Here is a 23,343-nt window from a genome sequence, read left to right as displayed (position 1 = left end):
ACACTGTCCTTTGGCAGCCCGCATACCCTGGATTCTATTGCTCTGAAATCACTTCTCATCCACCATTCCATTTTGGCTTGCACATTTTGAAACAGCTGCCTAGGGCAGAGAGCTGTGTGGGATGGAGGGTTTTTCTTTAAAATGCAGATTAAGGATAAATGCAGACCTCTCCATCGTGGTCTCTACTGGCACCTCCCAACTGGCTTGCTTCCCGAAGCCCTGCACTGTCCAGTCCCAAAGACAAGCTCTCTGCTGAGACTGGAGAGGAGCAGGGTGAGTGCCAGCATCCTTCCTGCTTCAGCTTTGTCACTTTAGAAACGTGGTGGTTGGGTTATGAGTTTGGTCAGGTTTCAGGTGGGCAAAACAGAAGGATGGGTGTGGTTTTCAAAAACCTGTGGCCTCTCTCCAGGTCTTGGGAGGTCAGAATACATCATGATTTCTCACTCCTAAATGCACAGCCAGAAAACCAGGTGGGGGCCAGGTGCTGGGGTCTGGTGTGGGGCAGCGGGGAAAGCCTTCGACCTGAATTCTGCAGACACGGAGTCAAAACCAATCTCTGGTACTGTTGTATAACAAAGAATTTGTCTGGTCTTTGTCCCAGGTTCCTGGGATGAAACTTTTTAAAAAAATATTATTATTTATTTTTATTTATTTGGCTGCACTAGGTCTTAGTTGTGGTATGCAGGTTCTTTTTAGTTGTGGCACGTGAACACTTGAAAGAAAGTGAAAGTGTAGTTGTGTCCAACTCTGTGACCCCATGGACTGTAGCCTGCCAGGCTGCTCTGTCCATAGAAGTCTCTAGGCAAGAATACTGAAGTGGGTTGCTATTTCCTTCTCCATGGGATGGAGCTGCTTAAATGCTTGGAATTGCCCGAGTGATAGTAGTGTCTGTTATTCATGAGCCCTTTGGTCACACCTGAATTTCTAATGATGAGATGGGTCAGGATGGAGACTGGTTACTAGAAAGACCAACCACGTGACTAGAGGATTGGGACATTGAGCCTGGGGAGCAGTGGGGGGCTGGAGAGTAAGTTATCAACCACGCCCAAGTGATGAAGCCCCAACATAAGTTCCAGACACGCTCAGTGAGCTTCCTGGCAGTGCCGGGGGGTTACATGCTCTGATTCCACGGGGGAGGACACAGAAGCTCTGCATTCAGGACCCTCCACACCTCACCCTCTGTGTCTTTTTGCATGGCTGATCCTGATTCATAACGTTTAGAATAAAACTACAGTTGTAAGCATGAAGAACTGATGCTTTCGAATTGTGGTGCTGGAGAAGATTCTTGAGAGTCCCTTGGACAGCAAGGAGATCCAACCAGTCCATCCTAAGGGAAATCAACCCTGAATATTCATTGGAAGGACTGATGGCTGAAGCTGAAGCTCCAATACTTTGGCCACCTGATGATAAGAGCCAACTCATTGGAAAAGACCCTGGTGCTGGGAAAGATTGAAGGCAAGAGGAGAAGGGGAAGACAGAGGATGAGATGGTTGGATGGCATCACCGACTCAATGAACATGAGTTTGAGCAACCACGGGAGATAGTGAAAGACAGGGAAGCCTGGCGTGCTGCAGTTCGTGTGGTCGCAAAGAGTCCGACACGACACAGCTACTAAACGACGAAGCATAGAATTTTCCTGAGTTTTTGGGGTCATTCTAACAAATTATCAAACCTGAGGGAGGTAATTGGAATCCCCCAGGTTTGTAGCTGGTTGATCAGAAGTATGGGTGGCTTGGGGCTCCCCCTTGCAGCTGACATCTAAGAGGGGGCAATCTTGTTTTGGGCCTTGCCTTTAACTTGTGGGGTCTGCTGTAACTTGGGGTGGTTAATGTACAGCTGAGTTGCAGTTCACCAGTAGGCATCAGAATAACTACTTACAGTTGCCTGGTCTCTGGCAAGTCACGTTTGAGGTTTGATTTCTTCATCTACAAAGTGAAGTTGGTGTGATGACTGTTGGAACTACTCAAAAGGAGATGGTATCAGGGAAGGCGTTTGGCAGTCTGCCTGGTGATATACATGTCTGCCCCTGTTCCTCCTGACTCACTTGGTGACCCCAGGCAAGTCCAGCCTCCCTGGGCCTCAGTTTTCACATCAGGAAGATGGGCCTTCTGTTACTATACCTCACAGAGTTTTTATACAGTCGATGAGATTATCAGTGTGAGAAAGCTTTGGGGAAAAACTCCATATTATTTTCCAAATAAAGTTTTTACTTCTTTTTCTAATATCTAAATGCATCACACAAAAACACCTGAATTAATTTTCCTTGAATTTGGAGTGTTTGGCAAGGTCAAACTTAAAAAGATGATAGATCACAAGGTAATAAAGGAAATTCACACCTGGGACAACTCAAAGGACTAGCCGGCCATCCTCCCTGGTGATGAGAAGAAACCAAGAACATGCAAGGTCTTAGTGAGCAGGTACTTAGTGAGCAGTACCTTATGCAAGTACTGCTGACTTTGAGGTACCACTTGGGGGAAACAAACAAGGGTTTTGACATCAAAACCACCAAGAGGGGTGGTTAAAAATGGCAAGTGTTGATTTGCAGGGATTTATTTTTCTCGTGATGGTTAATGATTCTTCTCAGTAACTCCAGTTATGCCAGCTAGTTGTTGTTTAGTCACTAAGTCATGTCTGACTTTTTGCAACCCCGTGTAGCTACCTATGAATCTACTAGTTACAGATGCAGGTGGATAGGTTATAGTGATCTAGATGAGGGAGTTTTCAGTCTCTTAGGAATAAAGTCCTTTCCTTCCTTGTTTCAGTTTGAGCCCTCTGATCAGCCGGAATGGGGGGTAGGGAGGTGCCTCTCTTCAGTTCGAAATGAAAACGCAGACCTGAAATAGGCTAGTTGTGCCCTATTGTGCTGGGGCCTTAGCACGTGTAGTGGGGAAAATGCTCTTCTGTCTTCCCCCACACACACACATGCAACCTGCTCCTGCTCCTTGTGGGAATTTGGATAAGATCCTGATTAGTGGGATCGTCATGGAACCCACCACCCACGCTGTTGCGCTCATGAGAAGCCTGGGGCCCACTCTCTGCCTCACCCCTTACTTCAATTATTAACAAGTTCAGCTCATTCTGCCTCTCAAAGATAAATTTGTCAAACCCATTTTCTCTTCTCCAGTCCTCTGGCTTTGAACCTTGTTCAAAGCCTCATATCTAGGCTGAGAACCAAATTTACCTTGGCCTTCCTACCTCTTCATCCCTCTTGTTTTCTCTGCTACAACCCCCAGCAACCTTCATTTAGGTCCTCGGGTGCAAGAAGCCTACTCAGATGATTGAGTATTTGCACTTGCTGTTTCTTCTGCCCAGAAGATTTTCCTAATTTCTTCTCATTGTTAGTTCCTGAAGTAAATGTCACCTACTCAGATAAGTAACAGCCTCCCCCATCACCTCTTGTTTTCTGCAAGATACTCACCAAAATATTAAACTATTTATTTGCTTTCATGTTTCTCTTCCCTCCATGAGAGCAGAGACCTCAGCGATCCTTTTAAAGTCACTGAATTCCCAAAATCTAGAACCACCTCTGACACATCTTAAGTACTAAATGTTTGTTGGGTGAATGAGTGAGTGAATGAATAAAAACAATTTTTAACTTTGATGGCAGACCTAGCGTTAGTAACTCTAAGAGCCTTTATTAACCAGCAAGAAAAATATGAACAGGCTCACAGAAGGCTGTGGAAGCTCCCAGATAGGAACCTAGAAAGCATTCTCAGCCCAGCCAATAATACTCAGACAACGAATTTCCTTTCCTTTCTCTGATACTGAAAATGAAGAAGGATGTTAAGAGCCAAAGGAAAGGGAGATTTGACCCTGCAGATGGAATTGATAGTAAAGAAGAGATCAAAAAAAGGAGGAAGAGGGGCTGTGTGTCTTAGGTGGTACGAAATGACCAGGCTGAACCAGGAGGGGCATTGAGTCACTTCGTGATGGCTACAGCCCATCCCAGTCAGAAAAGTGCAGGACACAAAGTCAGCATTGCTCACTGTTCCTGTCTAATCTCCCCTCCTCTTCTCTCTCTATTTTCTTGTCTGTGGAAGAAATGAGTAGAATTAAAGAGGAATCAGGGAAGAGAAAGGTGAGAAAGTAGAGATTTGGGGTAGGAGAGGTATATGGAATGATAACCAGCACAACATCTATCTAAGTGATAGAAGTGAGGGTGTCATTTTTAATTTTTCTAAAGCAAACATATTACCAATATAAAATTTTAAAATACTTCTATTTTAAAATATGAGTTTTTACCAGAATTGAAAGAGACGCGTGTACCCCAATGTTCATCGCAGCACTGTTTACAATAGCCAGGACATGGAAGCAACCTAGATGTCCATCAGCAGATGAATGGATAAGGAAGCTGTGGTACATATATACAATGGAATATTACTCAGCCATTAAAAAAAATACATTTGAACCGGTTCTACTGAGATGGATGAAACTGGAGCCCATTATACAGAGTGAAGTAAGCCAGAAAGAAAAACAACAATACAGTATACTAATGCATATATATGGAATCTGAAAGATGGTAATGATAACCCTATATGCGAGACAGAATAAGAGACACAGATGCATGGAACAATTTTATGGACTCTGAGGGAGAAGGTGAGGGTGGGACGTTCTGGGAGAATGGCATTGAGACATGTGTATTGTCATATGTGAAACAGAGCACCATTCCATGTTCGATGCATGTGACAAGGGCTCAGGGCCGGGGCAATGGGATGATCCAGAAGGATGAGAGGGGGAGGGAGGTGGGTGGGGGGTTCGGGAAGGGGAACACATGTAAACCCATGGCTGATTCTTGTCAATGTATGGCAAAAACTATTACAATATTGTAAAGTAATTAGCCCCCAACTAAAATAAATAAATTTATAAAAAAAAAAAATAAATAAAATAAAATAAAATATGAGTTTTTAAATGTGTATTATTAAGAACCTCAAGCATGAGATGCAGCAGATGTATTCACAGAAACCCACCAGTTGTTCCAAACATCACACATCCCTAGCAATGAGCACCTGATCCACACAACAGCGATGAGATGCTTCTGATCATAACGTTTGTATCTCCCCAAATCGGCATTGGCTAAATGAAAAGTCACATGGCTACAGAAGCTCAAGACAGGAGAAACGACAAAGAATAGGAAGGCAAACCTTAGACTGTTCTCCGGTGACCTTAGGGAAGTGACAGGCTCCGGGCAGGATGCAGTGAGACCGAATGTCCACAAGGGGGCAGAGGCCAACCGATTGCAGACTCCGCAGACGGACCCGAGTGTAATTCTATGGGAGAGAAGGGAGACAGATCTCTAGACAGGGATTAGTGTATGTGACTGTTTTGCTATCATTTAAACACAAAATACCAAAGGGTGAGAACTGTGACCATTTTAAGAAGTAGCTTCTCATGTGACACTAACAGCATTTAGGGTCAGCTCAACCACAAACGGGAAAGAATCTGCCTGCAATTCAGGAGACCTGGGTTCAATCCCAGGGTAGGGGAGATCCTCTGGAGAAGGGAATGGCAATCCACTCCAGTATTCTTGCGTGAAGAATCCCATGGACAGAGGTGCCTGGCGGGCTACTGTCCGTGGGGTGGCAAAGAGTCGGACACAACTGAGCAACACACACACACACAACCTTCCTGCCTGTCATGTGCAAAACTCAAATGAGGCCTGGTTCAGCGCCATAGGAAGGTGGCAAAATGACCTACACTAAGAAAAAAAAAATTCTGACTAGAGAGTGGTCTGCTTATTCCAGTGACAACTCAGTGACTGCTCCCAAGGGAAGACAGGTCCCCCACTCCTCCAAGACAGTGGGGCCCATCTGGAGGCACTAGAGCTGTGACTCTGAGGCCAGGATTCGGGACCATCTCAAGATCTCAACAGGACACAGGACTCAAGCTCTATTTACTCCTAATCCCCTGGTGCTCAAGACCTAGCTTGACAAAGAGCAGAAACAAATAACGTGACCAGACACAGAAGACCACATCTACATGATTTAGTTACTCTCCGGATCCACCTCCATGACTTATTTCCTTGAACTGTATTTGTAAATAATGAAGGTTGACATTCCAGCACCCCGCCAGCCACACACACTCACGTGCACGTACACATACCCACCTTTTCCCTGGTTAACCCCCACACACACCATCCTGGCCTTTATCTAGGATCAATAGATCTCAAATGTCAGTGTGCCTCAGAATCACCTGGGAGGAGGGTGGGATGAACTGGGAGACCAGGACTGACATCTATACACTATTGATACTACGCATGAAATAGATGAGAACCTGCTGCACAGCACAGCGAGCTCTACTCGGTGCTCTGTGGTGATCTGAATGGGAAAGAAGTCCAAAACAGAGGGGCTGTATATATACATATAGCTGATTCCCTGGTGGCTCAGACAGTAAAGACTCTGCCTGCAATGCAGGAGACCCACGTTCTATCCCTGGGTTGGAAAGATCCCCTGGAGAAGGGAATGGCTAACCACTCCAGTATTCTTGCCTGGAGAATTCCATGGACAGAGGAGCCTGGTGGGCTACAGTCCATGGGGTGGCAAAGAGTTGAACATGACTGAGCGGCTGACACTTTCACTTACAGCTGATTCACTTTGCTATACAGTAGAAACTAACACAACAGTATAAAGCGAATATACTCCAGCAAAAATGAAAAAAGAAAAAAGAAGCACCTGGGAAGTTTTTACAACACTATTTGCCGGACCCCACCCTGGAGTTCCTGATTTAGTAGGACTGAAGTGGATGACTATGCTGCTGGTTGGGGGACCACACTTTGAGAACCACTGTTATTGTTAACAGAGCACAGAGGGGTTTGTCTGTCTCTATTCACTACACATCATCCTGAAGCACTAGAATGCTCAGGAAGAAATACCCACCAAATAAGGGAAAGAAACTAATGTTTACTAATATTACTGTATGCTCTACCTTCATTGTCTCATTTTATTTGATGTGCACAAATTCTTTGAAAGTAGGGTTCATTATCCCCACCTTCAAATAAGGAAACAAAGGCTCCAGAGATAATTAATCAAGGTCATGCACCCACCAAGTATTAGAGCCAAGATGTAATCTGGTTTCAAAGATTATGCTGAGAATTCTACTTCTCATATGAAAAGTGAATGATCCAAAATGAACAAAAGTGTAAAAATATTCAGCTTGTGAGCAAAAGTGAAAAAGCAGACAGTGTAGGAAGATACAAATAGTATCAGCGGTGGACCTGAGGTTGCCCCAGTGCCCCAAAATACACAGCTCTTGGAAGAGATGGCCTGACTAAGCAAAGAACTCTGTGATGCTTAGATAAAGTAGGCACTGCAGTCAGCTTCAGAGAACAGAACACTATACATTAATCAGAATAAAAAATAGTTTATATTTTTGCATTCTGAGGAGAAGTGGTATTCATATAAAAGGTTGTTGGTGATGTTTGTTAAAAAGCTTTTTACATTAAAAAAAAAAAAGTTTTTTATAGATCAGAAATCCCCAAGCTGGAGGCTTGATGAATTAAAAAAGTAGAAAAGCAAAATGTGATGAAATGCTTAAATGCCCAAGTAATTGATTAACACCCTTCAGAGTTTTTAGGTTTCTGCCTAAAATAAAGTGTTTGCTTCCTTACACATTTCCTTTCTGTTTTATTTAGCAAATAATAAGCATTTCTGATTCTGAGACTTTTGATTGTGTGTGTTTTGCAGGGCGTGGGGTGGGACTATTTCTATTCAAAGTAATGCACTGTCGGGAAATAGACTGTTTGCATGAAATAATCTTGACATCCAAAACAGACTAATAGTTGGTATGTCTTAGAGAGCAGCTAGACAGATTTTTATTAATAGCATAATCAGTCTGAAAAAATCCGATTTCAGCATTGATTTCAGCATAATTGTGTATTAGGTTATACACAATTTAATTCAACCAACAGAACCCGCTGTGCAAGCAAGACATTACTTTCAAGAAACTTGCAATTAAATCAGTAGTATTATAATTATGGTAACTGTTATGGACTGAATGTTTATATCCTTCAAAATTCACATGTTAAAATCCCGACCCCTCATTGTGATGGTATTTGGAGGTGGGGTCTTTGGGAGGGAATTAGGTCATGAAGGTGGAGTTCTTATGAATGGAATCAGTGTCTGCATAAAAAGAAACACAAGAGAAATTATTTTTCTTTCAGCCAAGTGAGGATACAGTGAGAAGACAGCCATCTGCAAATCACGGAGCACGTCCCCATCAGACAGAGCATCTGCTGGCACCTTGATCTTGGACTTCCCCATCTTCGGAACTGTGAGAAATGAATGTTTGTCGTTTAAGCTCTGGGTCCACAGCATCTTGTTATAACAGCCTGAGCTAAGACAGTAACTTTGATCCAACCAGGAAGGAAGCAAATACAAAGACTGCTTCTTTCGTCATGATTCCACTCATTTGTCTTTTTCTAGCCCCGTCCCGGCTTATTCTCTGCCAGCTGCCATCTAAGCCATTCCAGCTCTCCTGTGGACTTGTTGCTCGTGACTCTGATTTACCCAACACACCGCTACCAGGTTTATCTTCCTAAATTAAAGGCACTCTGATGCTGCAGGTCAAAGTCTTTCCATGGCTCTTCAGTTCAGTTCAGTCGCTCAGTCGTGTCCGACTCTTTGCAACCCCATGAATCGCAGCACGCCAGGCCTCCCTGTCCATCACCAACTCCCGGAGTTTACCCAAACTCATGTCCATCAAGTCGGTGATGGCCATGGCTCTTAGCTGCCTGCAAAGCTGAAGTGCTCCTGGCTGTCAAAGCCCCTCACTATTCAGCTATAAACCCCATGCTCAACTCCTGTCTGAGCCTGCAGCCCCAGTCAAATTGATACAGAGTATCATCTGAAAAGACTGTGATGCTGGGAAAGTTTGAGGGCAGGAGGAGAAGGGGACCACAGAGGATGAGATGGTTGGATGGCATCACCGACTCAATGGACATGAGTTTGAGTAAACTCTGGGAGTTGGTGATGGACAGGGAGGCCTGGAGTGCTGTGGCTCATGCGGTTGCAAAGAGTCGGACACGACTGAGCGACTGAACTGAACTGAACTGATCTGCCTCTAAATGCTGCCAAGCTTCCCACTGGAAACACAATAGCACTGACTGTACCACTCATCTAGTATTTGCGTAGGCTGCCTTGAGAAAATGTTTGCTCTGGTGTGTGTGCCTCGTGACTGCCTCAACTCCTAAGCAGGAATTGTGGACTACTTGTTTTCATATCCTCAGTACTCAGCACAGGCTGGGTACACGATAGACTCTTATTAATCAATCCACCCAACTTTGACTAGGGCTTTCATTAAAGACATCGAGCCTTGTTTACATGATCCACACTTAAGTGCATCCAAGATAAATCTGCCTGTACAGAGTTATTTCAGAATCTCTTGGAGTGACATAAAATAAGTCAAGAGTTAAGTCCCCTCTGGACTTTTCAAGTGGATGCATTTGTTGTCCTCTGATAGGATAATGCCGTGCTCCTTGGATGTTAAGTGTCATACAACAATATTGCAGCTTGGTAAACATCCTTTGCACCTACTTGTGTTTAATTCTTAGGTTAGGAAGGCATGGCCTTCTACAGAAAGGACCAGGTGGGGAACTTCTTGGCAGTAGAATGATCTGAAACCGCTCTGATCAACTGGTTGTGAAGAGCCTTCTGATGACTCTGCTAGACTCTTCATACTAATTAGCGATTTTTCAACCCAGACTTCAATTCAAATACACCTTCTGATTATAAGGCTTATTTCTCCTTTTTTGCCACTTGGTTTGTCATACTGTTTGGGCCAAATGGCTACTTTTTTTTTAAGCTTTTTATTTTATATGGGGGTGTAGCTGGTTAACAATGTTGTGTTAGTTTCAGGTGGACAGCAAAGGGACTCAGTCATACATATACATGTACCCTTTCTCCCCTAAACTTCCCTCCCATCCAGGCTGCCACATGACTTTAAGCAGAGTTCCCTATGCTACACAGTAGGTCCTTGTTTTAAATATAGCAGTGTGTATACATCCATCCCAAATTCCCTAACTGTGCCTCTTTCCACTTTTTCCCTCTAGTAATCCAAAAGGGAGAAAAAAGTGAAAGTTTTAGCCGCTCAGTTGTATCTGACTTTTTGTGACCCGATGGACTGTACCCCACCAGACTCCTCTGTCCATGGAATTCTCCAGGCAAGAATACTGGAGTGGGTGGTGAGAAGTAGCCCCCTTTTCTAGGATATCTTCCCAACTCAAGGATCGAACCCCAGGATCCTGCATTGCAGGCAGACTCTTTACTATCTGAGCCACCAAGGAAGCCCCAAATGGCTATTTTTTTAAAACTTGAACAAAGGTAAAAATCATGAATTTCCTCTGCTCTATAAACAGAGTGGGGTTATTGTTTAAGATGGAGAACAAGAAATTAAAATATCAGAATGAGTAGAAACTATAAAATGCTTCCCTTATTTCTCTTCCTCTCCTTTCACCTAAAAGGCTTATTAGCTGTTCAGTTTTGTTCAGGAAAATAATGACATTTCAATGTTACTCTTAGAATCACAGCCACACAACACTGGCAAAACGGTTGGGCAGGCCTGACCAGCTTATGAACAATAGCTACAAATATAAATAATATATAGAAAATATATTACTTATTTAAGAGCTGTTGAGCCAGGGAAAACTTAAGCTGTTCATCAGTCCTCTTGCCTAGAATTGATTCCAACTTGGCAAAATTAGAGAATCGCTATCATGCCGGTTGAGTTTCTGGAATACAAAGCAGTTGAATGATTCAGAGAAGAATTACTCAGAATTCCTGGCTCTGGAGAGTGGTGGCAAGGTCCTCATGGGTTGTCAGTATTTTAAATTTAGTATTTCAGACTTAGATCATTTTAGATCTCAGGATTTTAGTATTTCAGGCTATCCGTATTTTAGAAGTCTTGCTTTGACCTAAACCTTTCGCACATTATTGGAGACAAAACCTCACTTGCATGAGCATAATGAGTGGATCGGACTCAGCCCTCTCCCGCCACCCACGACTTCCGGTGCCTCTGCATGTGTACTTTCCAAATTAGGAACTTGCAAAATCTGCTAAAAAATCACCAGTGCTGCCCTGTGCATAGCAGCCGACTGCTTAAAGCACAGACCCTCACCCAGACATCTCAGCTCTCCCCAGGTGACCTGCAGGGCACCTAACTTCCCCATCACATGTCACCACTCCCTTGTGTGTCAATTAGACAGTCCTTTCTCTTGGACTGCACACTTGCTTTGCCTACTTTTAAAAAATGTATTTATTCATCTGGCTGTGCCGGGTCTTCGTTGCAGTACATAGGATCCTTGATCTTAGCTGAGGCGTGTGGGATCTAGTTTCCTGGCCAGGAATGGAACCTGAACCTCCTGCATTGGGAGTGCAGAGACTTAGCCGCTTGACCACCAGGGAAATCCCTCTTTGGTCACTTTTGACAGTTGCTATAAAGCAAACACGCAATTACTGATCACCTATTATGCATTAGGTGCTACACAGACATTTTTAATACTTCGTTGAATCCCAATGAGAGTGCCACAAGGTCTTTTTCAAATAAGGAATAAGATTCAGAAATCTGTGGTTTGATAGTAAGTGTTGGATTATTTGTGACTCTAACACTTCTCACTACGAATTTCCCCCCTTCTTTTGGTGTATCTTCCCAGCTCAATTTCACATCTACAAATTCTATGTATGCTCAAGGCCCAGAACTAATCTGCCTTCTCCTGAAACCTTCTGCTTTCTCTTTAGAGACATTGCCCTCCTTGGAGTTCACAGCACTTACTGACTTTAGTCCTGCACATAGGGTCTTGGGTTTTATATATATTTCATGCATGTATATAGTATCTCTCCAGCTAGACTGAAAGCTCCTTAAAAAGTCGTGAATTTCCAGTCACGTTTACTCAATGCAGTGCACAGAGTAGGTGCTGAATAATTTTCTCTTAAGTAGCATGACACTACTGAATGTGTCTAATACCATCCTTGCTGAAGTCTGTCTCCTGTGCTTGAACTAATTCAGGAAAACATCTAGCTAGCTTCAGAAAAAGCAGACAGATGCTTAACAAACAGAGTCTTTGGAGAAGGTAAAGGGAAGCACCAAAGTTTGGATGTGTCTCAGAGACTTAACCTATCTTTAAATGCTTATAAAGGACAAAAAGTAAAAAGAGATATGATTACAATCAAACATGAAATGGAGATTTGGGCACAAGCATTGTGGCCATAAGATTAGTCAAGTCTCCCAGAACAATACCCATTAAAAGTAACTATCTTGGGACTTTCCTGTTAGTCCAATGGCTAGAACTCCATGCTCCCAATGCAGCGGGCCTGGGTTCCATCCCTGGTCTGGGAACTAAATCCCACATGCCACAGCTAAGAATTTACATGCTGCAACTAAAGATCCCACATGCTGCAATTAAGACCCGGTGCAGTCAAATAAATAAGTAAAAATATTTTTGAAATTAAAAAATAACTGTCTCTGAGAATATCCATCTCAGTTGCCTACAAACACATATTTGGCACCTACTCTGTGAAATAGCACCCCCTCTAGTATTCTTGCCTGGAGAATCCCATGGACAAAGGAGCCTGGCAGGCAAAGAGTCTGACGTGACATAGTGACTGAGCACATACGTGCACTGTAGAAGACACCAGTTGGGCTGCCAAGTGGTATAAGAACTTGCTTGAAAAGGATCTAGAATGTGTTTGGCAAGAGAGGACAAATACCTACAGAGAAGAGCAAAAACACCAGGGTGTATGTACTAGTGAAGGAATTAAGTTCCTTGAGGGCAGGTGCTGGTGGAGCTCAGTGCGGGAGAGACCCTTGCGGATGTCACATCAGGAGGTCCTCAAGGAGGAGGAGGAACTCGAGTTACGAAGTAAGAGCAGAGCTTAGATGGTGGATGGAGGTGGAGGGACCCTTCCAAGCACATGAGCCTCAAGCAGTGGTGGAAACTCAAATTCCTAATGAAGGCACAGAAACATATGAAAGCCGGGTCACCTAATACCCTGTCTGCTGCTTAAGTACATCCTCCATGTATATTGCCTTTTACAATGTTGCACTCAGGCAACACAAAAAACAAAAATAATCAAATGAATCAAATCTGTGGCTACTAGTTTGTGAGAACTGATCTGTAGGAATCAAGCAATATGTGTCCAGCTTGATGCTAGGGAGTGTAGAAAAAAAAAACAGGACAAATTTAAAATGACTTCAAAAAACTAAATACTTACTTTGAAAGCAAGACCAGCTCACATGGAAATGTTCAAATATACTTTAAAAGCCAGAATAGGGACTTCGCTGGCAGACCAGGGGTTAAGACACTGGGCTTCCAATACAGGGGACAAAGGTTCCATCCCTGGTCAGGGAACTAAGGTCCCACATGCTGTGCAATTTGGCCAAAAAAATTAAAAACCAGGATGCATGCAGGCAGGCTAAGTTGCTTCAGTTGTATTCTACTCTTGGAGATCCTATGGACTGTAGCCCACCAGGCTCCTCTGTCCAAGAGACTCTCCAGGCAATACTGGAGTGGGTTGCCATGCCCTCCTCCAGGGGATCTTCCTGACCCAGGGATCGAACCCACGTCTCCTGCGTTGGCAGGCAGGTTCTTTACCTCTAGTGCCAGCTGGGAAGCCCCAAAGCCAGGATAATCAGTGCTAAATTATCATCTTCTGACTAAACAACACAAAAGCATTTTAGAGACTAAAAATATTAGTATGGACATAGGTGATTCCTAAAGGTCCTGTTTCAGTAAATTTCCTGAGATAGCCCAGCAAGATGCAAACTTTAGTTTGGCTGGGTTTGCCCCAATTTCTCCTTCCACAGTCAGACTTCTTCCAGCCACTGAGAAGTCTCTTGCGAGTATGTCAGAAGTGTTCAGTTCTAACCTGAAGCCTTTTACAAAGGAGAATAATTTCAAAGCCAGGGAGGAGCCACCTGACTCGGCAGCCTGGGGAGGTGGGAGAAGCTGGTGACATCACCCTCCCACCAGATTCCATTTCTGCAGAGATCCACCAAGTGAGAGACACCAGAGCCAATTTGTGGGATATTAACAGTGACAGACACAAGCACCCTGTGAGGGGCATTGCAACTCCCAGGACTGAGTCAGTGGATTATGCATGAGGCAAGCTTCTAATTTTTTTACGGTTATAAAATCCACACACTCAGCCCATGGCAGAAGCAGCTGTTTTTAAACTTCCATTTAAAAGACTGTCTGAAATTGTATGTGTCTTATTTTAACAGTTCCCAAAATGTTCCAGAAACACAGGATTCAGCCCCGGAGCTTGCTGAAACCTCCACCCACACGGCCGTCTCCATTATCCCTGTGATCTATAGGGACCTAGCAGTCCTCCAACCTCCCCAGGATGAGTCAGCGGTGCAGGAACATGATGCGTAGGACTCCTTCCCCACTGGGAGCACAGTATATCCCTGGAGGCGAGTTGACTTTCTCAGCTCCATTGACCTCTGGAGGAGAAGATAATCAACTCTGCCAGCAACTGAAGGAATGCAGTTCCATCCAGAGAAGCAAAATGAATTCTGCCTCCTAGGAGCCAATTGGCTGGTGACATAGACATTTCACTTCCTGTGTGAGGAGGAGTGCGGTGATGCCCCATTTATGTGTAAGGGATGAGTTCATAAATGAAGTCACAGTTCTCTACCAACGAGGTCAAAATGGTGAAAGAGACATCCATAATCAAAAAAGCTACCTTTACTGAGGAGTGCTGTATGACTCTTCCAAGCCTTTGTCCTATATCATCTCCTTTTGTCCTCCCAAGCCCCTGGACATGATGATGTTTTGTCCCCGCTGTAAAAAAAATAGAGTAATTTTTGTAGATCAGAAATAGATTAATTAACTTTCTTGGCTTGACATGAAAAAGAAAAAGAAAGTTAGTCACAAAGTCGTGTCTGACTCTTTGCAATCTCATGGACTGCAGCCGGCCCAGCTCCTCTGTCCGTGGAGTTCTCCAGGCAAAAGCACTGGAATGAGTTGCCATTTCCTCCTCCAGGGGATCTTCCTGACCCAGAGATGGAACCTGGTTCTCCTACATTGCAGGCAGATTCTTTACCAACTGAGCCACTAGGGAAGCCCTTGGCTTGACATAGGAAGAGGCAAAGGCAGGACTGGAGCAGAGGCATTCTCACTCCTTAATTCAAGCTCTTTAACTCAGGCTTTACAGCCAGATCCAGGAAACATTTAAGACAGGGCTTCCCTGGTGGTCCAGTGGTCGAGGATCCACCTGTCAATGCAGGGGACACGGATCCGATCCCTGCTCTGGGAAGATTCCATAATCTAGGGGGCAGCTAAGGCTGTGTGCCACATCTACTGAGCCTGTGCTCTAGAGCTTGGGAACCACAAAGAAGAGTACTCCCTGCCCACTGCAACTAGAGAAAGCCTGCACGCAGCAACCAAGACTCAGCGCAATCAAAAAAATAATTAATTAATTTAAAAAAAACCATTTAGGACATATACAGAGATAGGAAACCACATGCTTATTCATGGTTGCTTGAGGGCAGGGATCCCAAGATAGCTTGAATGGAGTGGCAGCTGGCCCGTGTCACAGTATGAGGAGAGCTACAAGAGCTATCATTCCAGGTACCATGGGAGGACAGGGGAGGGGTTAGGTAAGGCGTCCTGGAGAAGGTACTGCTCGACCAAACTGTGATGCATACATGTACATTAGAATTGGAGAAGTGTGTGGTAGATTGGTTGCAAAAATGTCTGAAATTTTTCACTCCTCCCTACATCCCAGCCCTTTGCGATTGACTTTGCAGCTCTTCTCATAGAAAGCAGAGTCTATTTCTCAAGCTTTGAATCTTGGAACTTGCTTTGGCCAATGGTGTACGTCAGAAGTGATGCGCCAGTTCCAACCCTTGACCTGGAGACCTCGCGTGTTTTTTTCTCTTTCTCTCTCAAACTTTGCCGCGGACACGTGAAAAGCCTGGGCTAGCCTCCTGGATGATAACACTGTGTGGTCCAGTCATCCCAGTCCACAGCTCACCAACCATCCTAAACCAGCCAGCTGCCAGCCAAACCAGCAACGGACTGCAGAGACCTCAGTGGGCTCATCAAGGTCAGCCAGGCATGGCCCAGATTAGCAGAATTGCACCACTGACCACCAGCCTCATGAACAAAAGTCAAAGTTTATTGTTTTACGTCACTCAGGTTCTCTGGTTGTTCTTTATAAAGCAAGATTATCATAAAAAGGTAGGCAGGTCTTCTTTTACAAGGCTAAAACCAGCATGGTAGGGACTGCACTGTAATCCTACTACACTTTGCTTGTTTTAAAAAAAGATGTAATGGGACTTTGGACTTTCCAGGTGACTCTGTAGGAAAGAATTCACCTGCCGATGCAGGAGACATGGGTTTGACCCCTGGGTTGGGAACATTTCCTGGAGAAGAAAATGGCAACCCACTCCAGTATTCTTGCCTGGAAAATCCCATGGACAGAGGAGCCTTGTGGGCTACAGCCCATACATGGGATTGCAAGAGAGTTGGACATGACTTAGCAACTGAACAGTAACAATGGAACTTCCCTGATGGTTCAGTGGTTAAAACTCAGCACTTCTAATACAAGGGGCCCAGGTTCAATTTTTGCTCAGCGAACTAAGATCCCACCTGCCACAGGGCATCGCTAAAAAGTAAAAAATAAACTAGAAAGGATGTAATATTCACTTGGTCCAGGACAGGGTTTCTCAAACTTGACGCTATTGAGATTCGGGGCCCAGTCATTCCTGTGGGGGACTCTTCTGTGCATCAGAGTATGTTTAGAAGCATCCCTGGCCTCTACCCACTAGATGCCAGCAGCATCTCCAGTTGTGACAACCAAAATGTCTCCAGACATGGTCACATGTCCTCTAGGGGGCAAAATTGCTCCCAGTTGAGAAACATTGGTTCAGAAATCAGTGCAAAAATGTTCAGTTACCAAATACTCAAAGTCCCTCTAACCGGGCAACCTTTCCTACGAGATGGTTCCAGCAACTGATCAGGCTCAATCCCCATGTGAACACAGGGGCCTTCTAGTGTGGTACTGGAGTGGCCGGAGCCATGGGGAGCTTCACGGGGAGGCTTCTGTGAGCTGCTGCAGCTCAGGTGAAACCTTGCTCTGGGCAGGGCACGCACTGACTCAGCACAATGCGGGGCCCATACAGTGAAGTTCAAAAGAAAAGAAAAATTTAAATGCAGGACAGAGGCTGAACTTCCAACCCACCACTTAAATCAGACCACTTGTATCCAAAGATTTCTTCCAGGTCCCCTGACTTAGACTCTTTTCCTAGTGCCTTGTTTCTCATTCTCAGATCCTTGTGAAAAAGAACAATTCATTATTGCATTCCCATTCATACTTGGATGTTCTGTATAAGGGTTCCTATATTATCAGAGTGTTTCTTAAGTTGGAGTTCAAAAAAAATGGTTTGCATTTCTCTTATTCCAAGGCTAACATCTTTTTTTTTTTTTTTTTTTAATTTGACGGCATCAGATCTTAGTTGTGGCACATGGGATCTTTTATTGTGGTGCACGGATTCTTTAGTTGTGGCTAGCAGGCTTAGTTGCTCCACAGCATGTAGGATCTTAGTTCCCTGACTGTGGATCAAGCTGGCATCCCCTGCATTGCAAGAGATATTCTTAGCCACTGGACCACCAGGGAAGTCCTCAAAGCTAACATTTAAATCAACATCTCTACTTATAATTGCACTTGCCAGGAGCTAAGTCCAGGAGCTAAGTCCCCCTCATGAGAGAATGCCAGATCCAGGCTTTTAACATCACAACTTAATCAGCCCATTCACTGGTTCCAGAAGAAAGGCAGTGAAAGAAGATGGCCAAACATTTGCTGACTTCTACCTCACTGTTGGCTTGTGCATTTCATTGATAATGATATTCCATTGGTTACACAGTTGGATTTTGTTCTGAAAGGGTACATGCACCCCAGTGTTCATTGCAGCACTGTTTACGATAGCCAAGACATGCAAGCAACCTAAATGTCTATCAACAGAGGAATGGATAAAGATGTGGCACATATATACAATGGGATATTACTCAGACATTTAAAAGAATGAAATAAGGCCATTTGCAGCAACATGAATGACATAGAGATTTTCATACTGAGTGGACAGAGAAGGAGAAATATGTATAACATCTCTTATATTCAGAATCTAAAAAGAAATGATAAAAAGGAATTTATTTACAAAACAGAAACAGAGAATGAACTTATTTTTGCTGAGGAAGATGGAGGAGGGATAGTTAGGGAGTTCGGGATGGACATGTGCACACTGCTATATTTAAAATGGATGACCAACAAGGACCCACTGTACAGCACAGGGAAGTCTGCCTGATGTCATATGGCAGTCTGGATGGGAGGGGAGTTTAGGGGAGAATGGAAACATGTATAAGCATGACTGATTTCCTTTGCTGTCTACCTGAAACTACTACATTGTTAATAGGCTATACTCCAATACAAAATAAAAATGTTAATAAAAATATATGAACAGATGTGTTTTGGGGAGCCTCAAGCCAGTTACCTTCTCTAGGCTTCTGTTTTCCTAAAATAAAAATAAATTTTCCTTGCTTTACAGGAAAAACTGGTAGATTCAACCACAAATAATATGTATTTCACAAATCCATGAAAACTAAAGAGAACATCCATTAAGAAAAAGAAGAGCAAATCAAAGTTGGAGCTATCTTGAATTCTAAATTCTCAGCATCTCACAGGCAACTCTGTCTTCTTGATTTATTTAGTTTCCCAGTGGAACTGTGCCCAGTCGTGCATTTTAGGATTGCGTCAGAAAAAAAAAAGAAAGTGAAGTCATAGATTCTTGGCATCTCAGTGTTGGATGCAGCCAGACTTTATGAAAATGAACTATTAATCACTTTCTATGTAACTCGATTGTTATTTGTCCTACAAATAAGGGTTTGTGGTAATGGTTCAGCTTTGTGAACACATGCGCATATTGGGGTGCAGAAGACAAAAGAGAGTTTGAGAGTTCAGGTGAGGTTCCCCTAAGGTTGTTTTCTGGGAATTTTCATTGAATCTAAGTGCTCGATATGATAGGTTTCAACAAGTATGCAGTCTTTGGGCAGAACAAGAAATGCAAAGATTGTCCCCACAGGCTAATGGCAAAGGATGCCCCAGACTTCATCACCAAGGGCAGCCAAGCATTATCTGCAAGGCAGGGTGACTCCAAAGTGTGCCCATCAGGGTCCAGCAGGTGCTGCCCCAAAGCACATGGCCCCCAGCCAGGCCCACGTCCATACAGAAGTTATGACATTAAAGTGAAGAGGTAAAGCTCAGGTCCCTGCTCCCACAACAGGCCAGCCCCAAACCCTGCTTTTTTGCCCCCACAAACCTAACAAACCCACTGAGAGGAGAAACAGCCATTTCCACAGATAGAGTGCTTTGCAGAATTCACAGGACTTTTCCTTGAATTACCTTGTTGAACCTCAAAGCTCTGTAACTTACATAGGAGAGAGATCATAACCCACATTTTTAAAATGAAGGAATAGGACTTTGAAGACCTGACCCATGATCACGGAGGAATGAGGGTCAGAACAGGGTTTCCTGACTCCAGACCTTGAGCTCTGCCACCACACCTACTTCTCTAGGCAGATCTGGAACATTCGGATACCTTGGCCTGCAGGTGATGTTTTACTGACCACAGCTGCTTGTACAATCCCCCGCCCCCGCCCCCCAACACACTCTTATTCCCAAACCAGCACTTAGTTTTCAAACTAAGTGCTTGAAACTTAGCATCCTTGGCTGCCATCTTCTCAAAAAGGAAATGCAAACAGGTGAGGCAGTATGTTCCTTTTGTTGGTAGCAACTTTGTTACGGATCCTCTCAAATCAGGCCCCAGCCAGGGTCCTCTAGCCCCACGTTGTCCAAGCTAATAGAGTGAGACTGAGTTCAGTTTGGAAGCAAAGGAAAGCTTTCTTCTCTCAACAGAGTATGGAGAGGTGCCAGCTTGGCTCTAGAGTAGGGGTCCCCAACCTCTGGGATCTAATGCCTGATGATTTAAGGTGGATCTGATATAACACTAATAGAAATAAAGTGCACAATAAATGTAATGCACTTGAGTCATCCTGAAACCATCCCCTTGCCCCTAGTCCATGGAAAAATTGTCTTCTGTGAAGCCGGTCCTTGGTGCCACAAAGGTTTGCAGCTGGCTACTCTAAAGCACATGCACCCAGGTGGAGGGCGGGGCTGCTTTATAAGGTCCTCTCAGCAGGGAGGGGCGGGGTTCTTGACGGACCGAGCAGCTGAGCTGCGCACGCTCCTGGTCCCAGTGCCCGAAACAGGGTCTCTGCACACGGCCTGCCGCTGCCGCCTTGAATCCCGCGTGGTGCCTCGTGCAGCTGCTTTTGCACACGGCCCACCAGGCTGAGGTGTCAGCCTTTCTCAGGAGGAATTCTGGTCTGAAGTACCCCGCTCTGGACTAGTGGAATTAGACTGAGCACAAAGGAAAAGAAAAAGGTTAGACTTTATTACGCAGATTCTACTTTTACTTCCTGAAAATTGTGAATGGGCTTTGCTGGTGACAATATGAACTCTTAGGTGCTTTCAGTCTCATCTGTCTCCTTGAGTATTAATGAACATTCGGAAAATAATATGGATAACAGATAACAAAGCTGACTGCCAAAATGCAGTGAAAAATACTAAGAACAGTCTACAAACCCTGCCTGATTAACATGGGGACTACATGGGTTGGCGGTGCGGTGGGGGTGGGGCTCTGGGGGGGGTCCACTAGGGGGAACTGAGGTCCAGCCTTCATCCCCTTCTCCAGCCCAGCCCCCGCCACACAGGGTGAATTCGTGTGGGAAGGGGCACTGGTTTATGATCCTGCACATCCACCCTCCCCACTCCCCACCCCGGGGTCCCTAAAGGTAGCATCAGTGGAGGAGGGGGGGACCCTCTTCCTCTTTCACACCAGGCATCCACAGTCCAGGTGCCACACCTGGACTGTCACATGTACCAGGACCCCAGAGGTAGAGGACATCGCTGTCGTTTTATCAGTGAGGTTGGCAAAGTGCAAAGAGGTCAAGTGATTTGACCGAAGCCTCGTGGCTGGAGCCACTTGTTGAGTCCCAGGAGGGTGACCAGGCGCTGGCACTGCCATTCCCAGGCTGCACCCCAGCCTTTCTCACACCTACCACGTGTCAGGACCCTGCCCACACAGGCAAGGAAGCCTTGGGAGTGAGCTTCAGAAACTTAATTCAGGGAGACAACCTCAAGATACTCATCAGGAAAATTATTTAAGTGCCTTATGCTTGCAGATCTGAGCCAAGATCCTCAGGCAAAAATTTTTCATAGATGATTGGAGTTCACACTTTAATATTCCCATTTCCCAAGTAAACTAGAGAAACACAAGTCGTACCATTTTTCTATGCAATAAGGAGTTTCAAGTTAAGAAGATATTATTTAAAACTTTTTTTTAAAAAACCTGAAGAGGCAGAACAAAGACTGTTTCTTGGTTCTGAAGCCTTCATCAGGCCAAGAATGCCTGACTCTTCCCCTAGACCCTCTGGTCCCCTTCCTCCCTGTCTCCATAATCAAATATTCTTCCTCCTCAGCTGTTGTCACAGTAACCACTTGAGTCACGTGGCTGTAAATTTACAATCAGCTTATGGAGCTGCTTGTAATTCTTACTCCAAGGCATGGTGACAGCTCATTTAGAACTAATCAAACATTTATTAATAGAAAACCAAGGGGCACAGGCTCTTGACTAAAATTCTTTGCTTCCTTGGCAAGGGCAAGAGCAGGGGGAAATAACTCACAGGTGGGGGTTGGGAGGCCATACTGTGTCTGGAAAAGAGTCTTGGAAGTCAGAGGAAGCCTGACTTGACTGCTCTTTAGCTGTGCTTTCTAGGCAAGTAATGAAACCCAGCTGAGTCTCCATTTCTTTCAAGAGGCTGTTGTGAGGCTTAAAGATAATGAAAATAAAAGGCCTGGCTCCTAGGAAGGTGTTAATGTCCAGCAACCATTGTAAATAAAAGTTATAAAGATGGCGTGAAAGAAAAAGAAAATCATGGTTTAAGACTGAAAACTAAATGAATGGGATTATTTAATCCAGCAGCTACTTTCAAATAGAAGTACTTTTTAAAAAATGTTTATTTATTATTTGGCTGTGTCAGGCATTTTAGTTGCATCACGCAGTGTCTCAGGTTGTGGCACACGGACTTTGTAGTTGTGGTGCACAGGCTTAGTTGCCCCCATAGCACATGAGCTCTGAGTTCTCCAACCAGAGATTGAACCCACGTCCCCTGCATTGCAGGGTCGATTCTTAACCACTGTACCACCAGGGAAGTTCCCAGAGGTACTTTTAAGAACAGAGGATACGTGGTACCAGGAGAAAACGGAGACAAGCAGAATTGCAGGGCACCGTAAGGGGAACTCATGACAGTGAGCTTTGTTTCTTGTTTGTTTTGTTTGCTTTTTGTTACCAGAAGCATAACTACGGGAATGTCTTGCAATATCTTCTCTGTTCTGTGGTCCAGGGCATGAGCTCATCTTCAGGGTCTAGGTGATCCTGCTAGAAGCCCAACAGTAACCAGTATAGTGCCTAGGGCTTCCCAGGTGGTGCTACTGGTAAAGAGCCACCTGTCAATGCAGGAGACTTAAGAGAGGCAGGTTTGATCCCTGGGTTGGGAAGATCCCCTGGAGAAGGAAATGGCAACCCACTCCAGGATTCTTGCCTAGAGAATCCCATGGACAGAGGAGCCTGGTAGGCTACAGTCCCCGGGGTCAAAAAGAGTTGGATGTGACAGAAGCGACTTAGTGTGTGCGCATGTGTGCGCGCACGCACACACACACACACACACAAAGTCCTTGTTAAATAGCTGTTGAATAAAAGAATGAATGACTGAGAAGTAAATTATTTAACAGACCTAAGGATCCCATAAGAACTCTTGGGCTTTATGAAAACGGAAGAAATTGATACTAACACCCAATTTCTTCCCTCTGTGTCCTACTTTCTTACAACTAAATGTGTTAAATATCCTTTCTTGGCAAAGGCTTTGGAAAAAAAAGAAAAAACAAAACCCTAGAAATGTCCAGATGGATCTGACATGGGTAACAATCCCCAGAAGTGAAAAAGTTCCAAGATTGATGACTAGATCTCCTCCCTCTAAACTGAGCCAGTGAAGTCACATCCAACATTTTCCACGTGAATTGTTTACAGCCAAAAAGATGAAACTGACTATAGTCTTTCAGCCTCGTGTCTCTGCTCCGTCAGCTCAGGCGCCTTGGGCAGTGCTAGGCTTGACCGCTGTGAGCAGACCTCGTGTCCGTCCTAGATCTGCCCCACTTTTTTCTTTCTTTTCTCTCCATAACGTTCCTCTTGTTTCCTCCCTTTCTCTCCTCTTTCCTCATGCCTTCGTTTTCCTTTTTT

General features: G+C 44.5%; 1 protein-coding gene across 4 annotated transcripts in view; it reads left to right on the top strand.

Moving 5' to 3' along the window:
- Positions 1–23,343, top strand: part of CLMP (CXADR like cell adhesion molecule) — a 193,773-nt gene that overhangs the window by 34,290 nt on the left and 136,140 nt on the right. For 3 of the 4 annotated variants that reach the window (XM_081541407.1, XM_081541405.1, XM_081541409.1), the window contains one exon: positions 8,156–8,265. The gene's annotated coding sequence lies outside the window, so the exon portion shown is untranslated. Of the gene's footprint in view, positions 1–8,155; positions 8,266–20,237; positions 20,430–23,343 lie in introns of those variants that run through there. The other variant, XM_081541402.1, reaches the window with a different exon arrangement.

Source organism: Giraffa tippelskirchi, chromosome 11, assembly GCF_054371585.1.
Source record: "Giraffa tippelskirchi isolate mGirTip1 chromosome 11, T2T-mGirTip1v1.2.pri, whole genome shotgun sequence".
Classification (NCBI taxonomy): Eukaryota; Metazoa; Chordata; class Mammalia; order Artiodactyla; family Giraffidae; genus Giraffa; species Giraffa tippelskirchi.
This window is presented reverse-complemented; position numbering and strand designations above follow the sequence as displayed.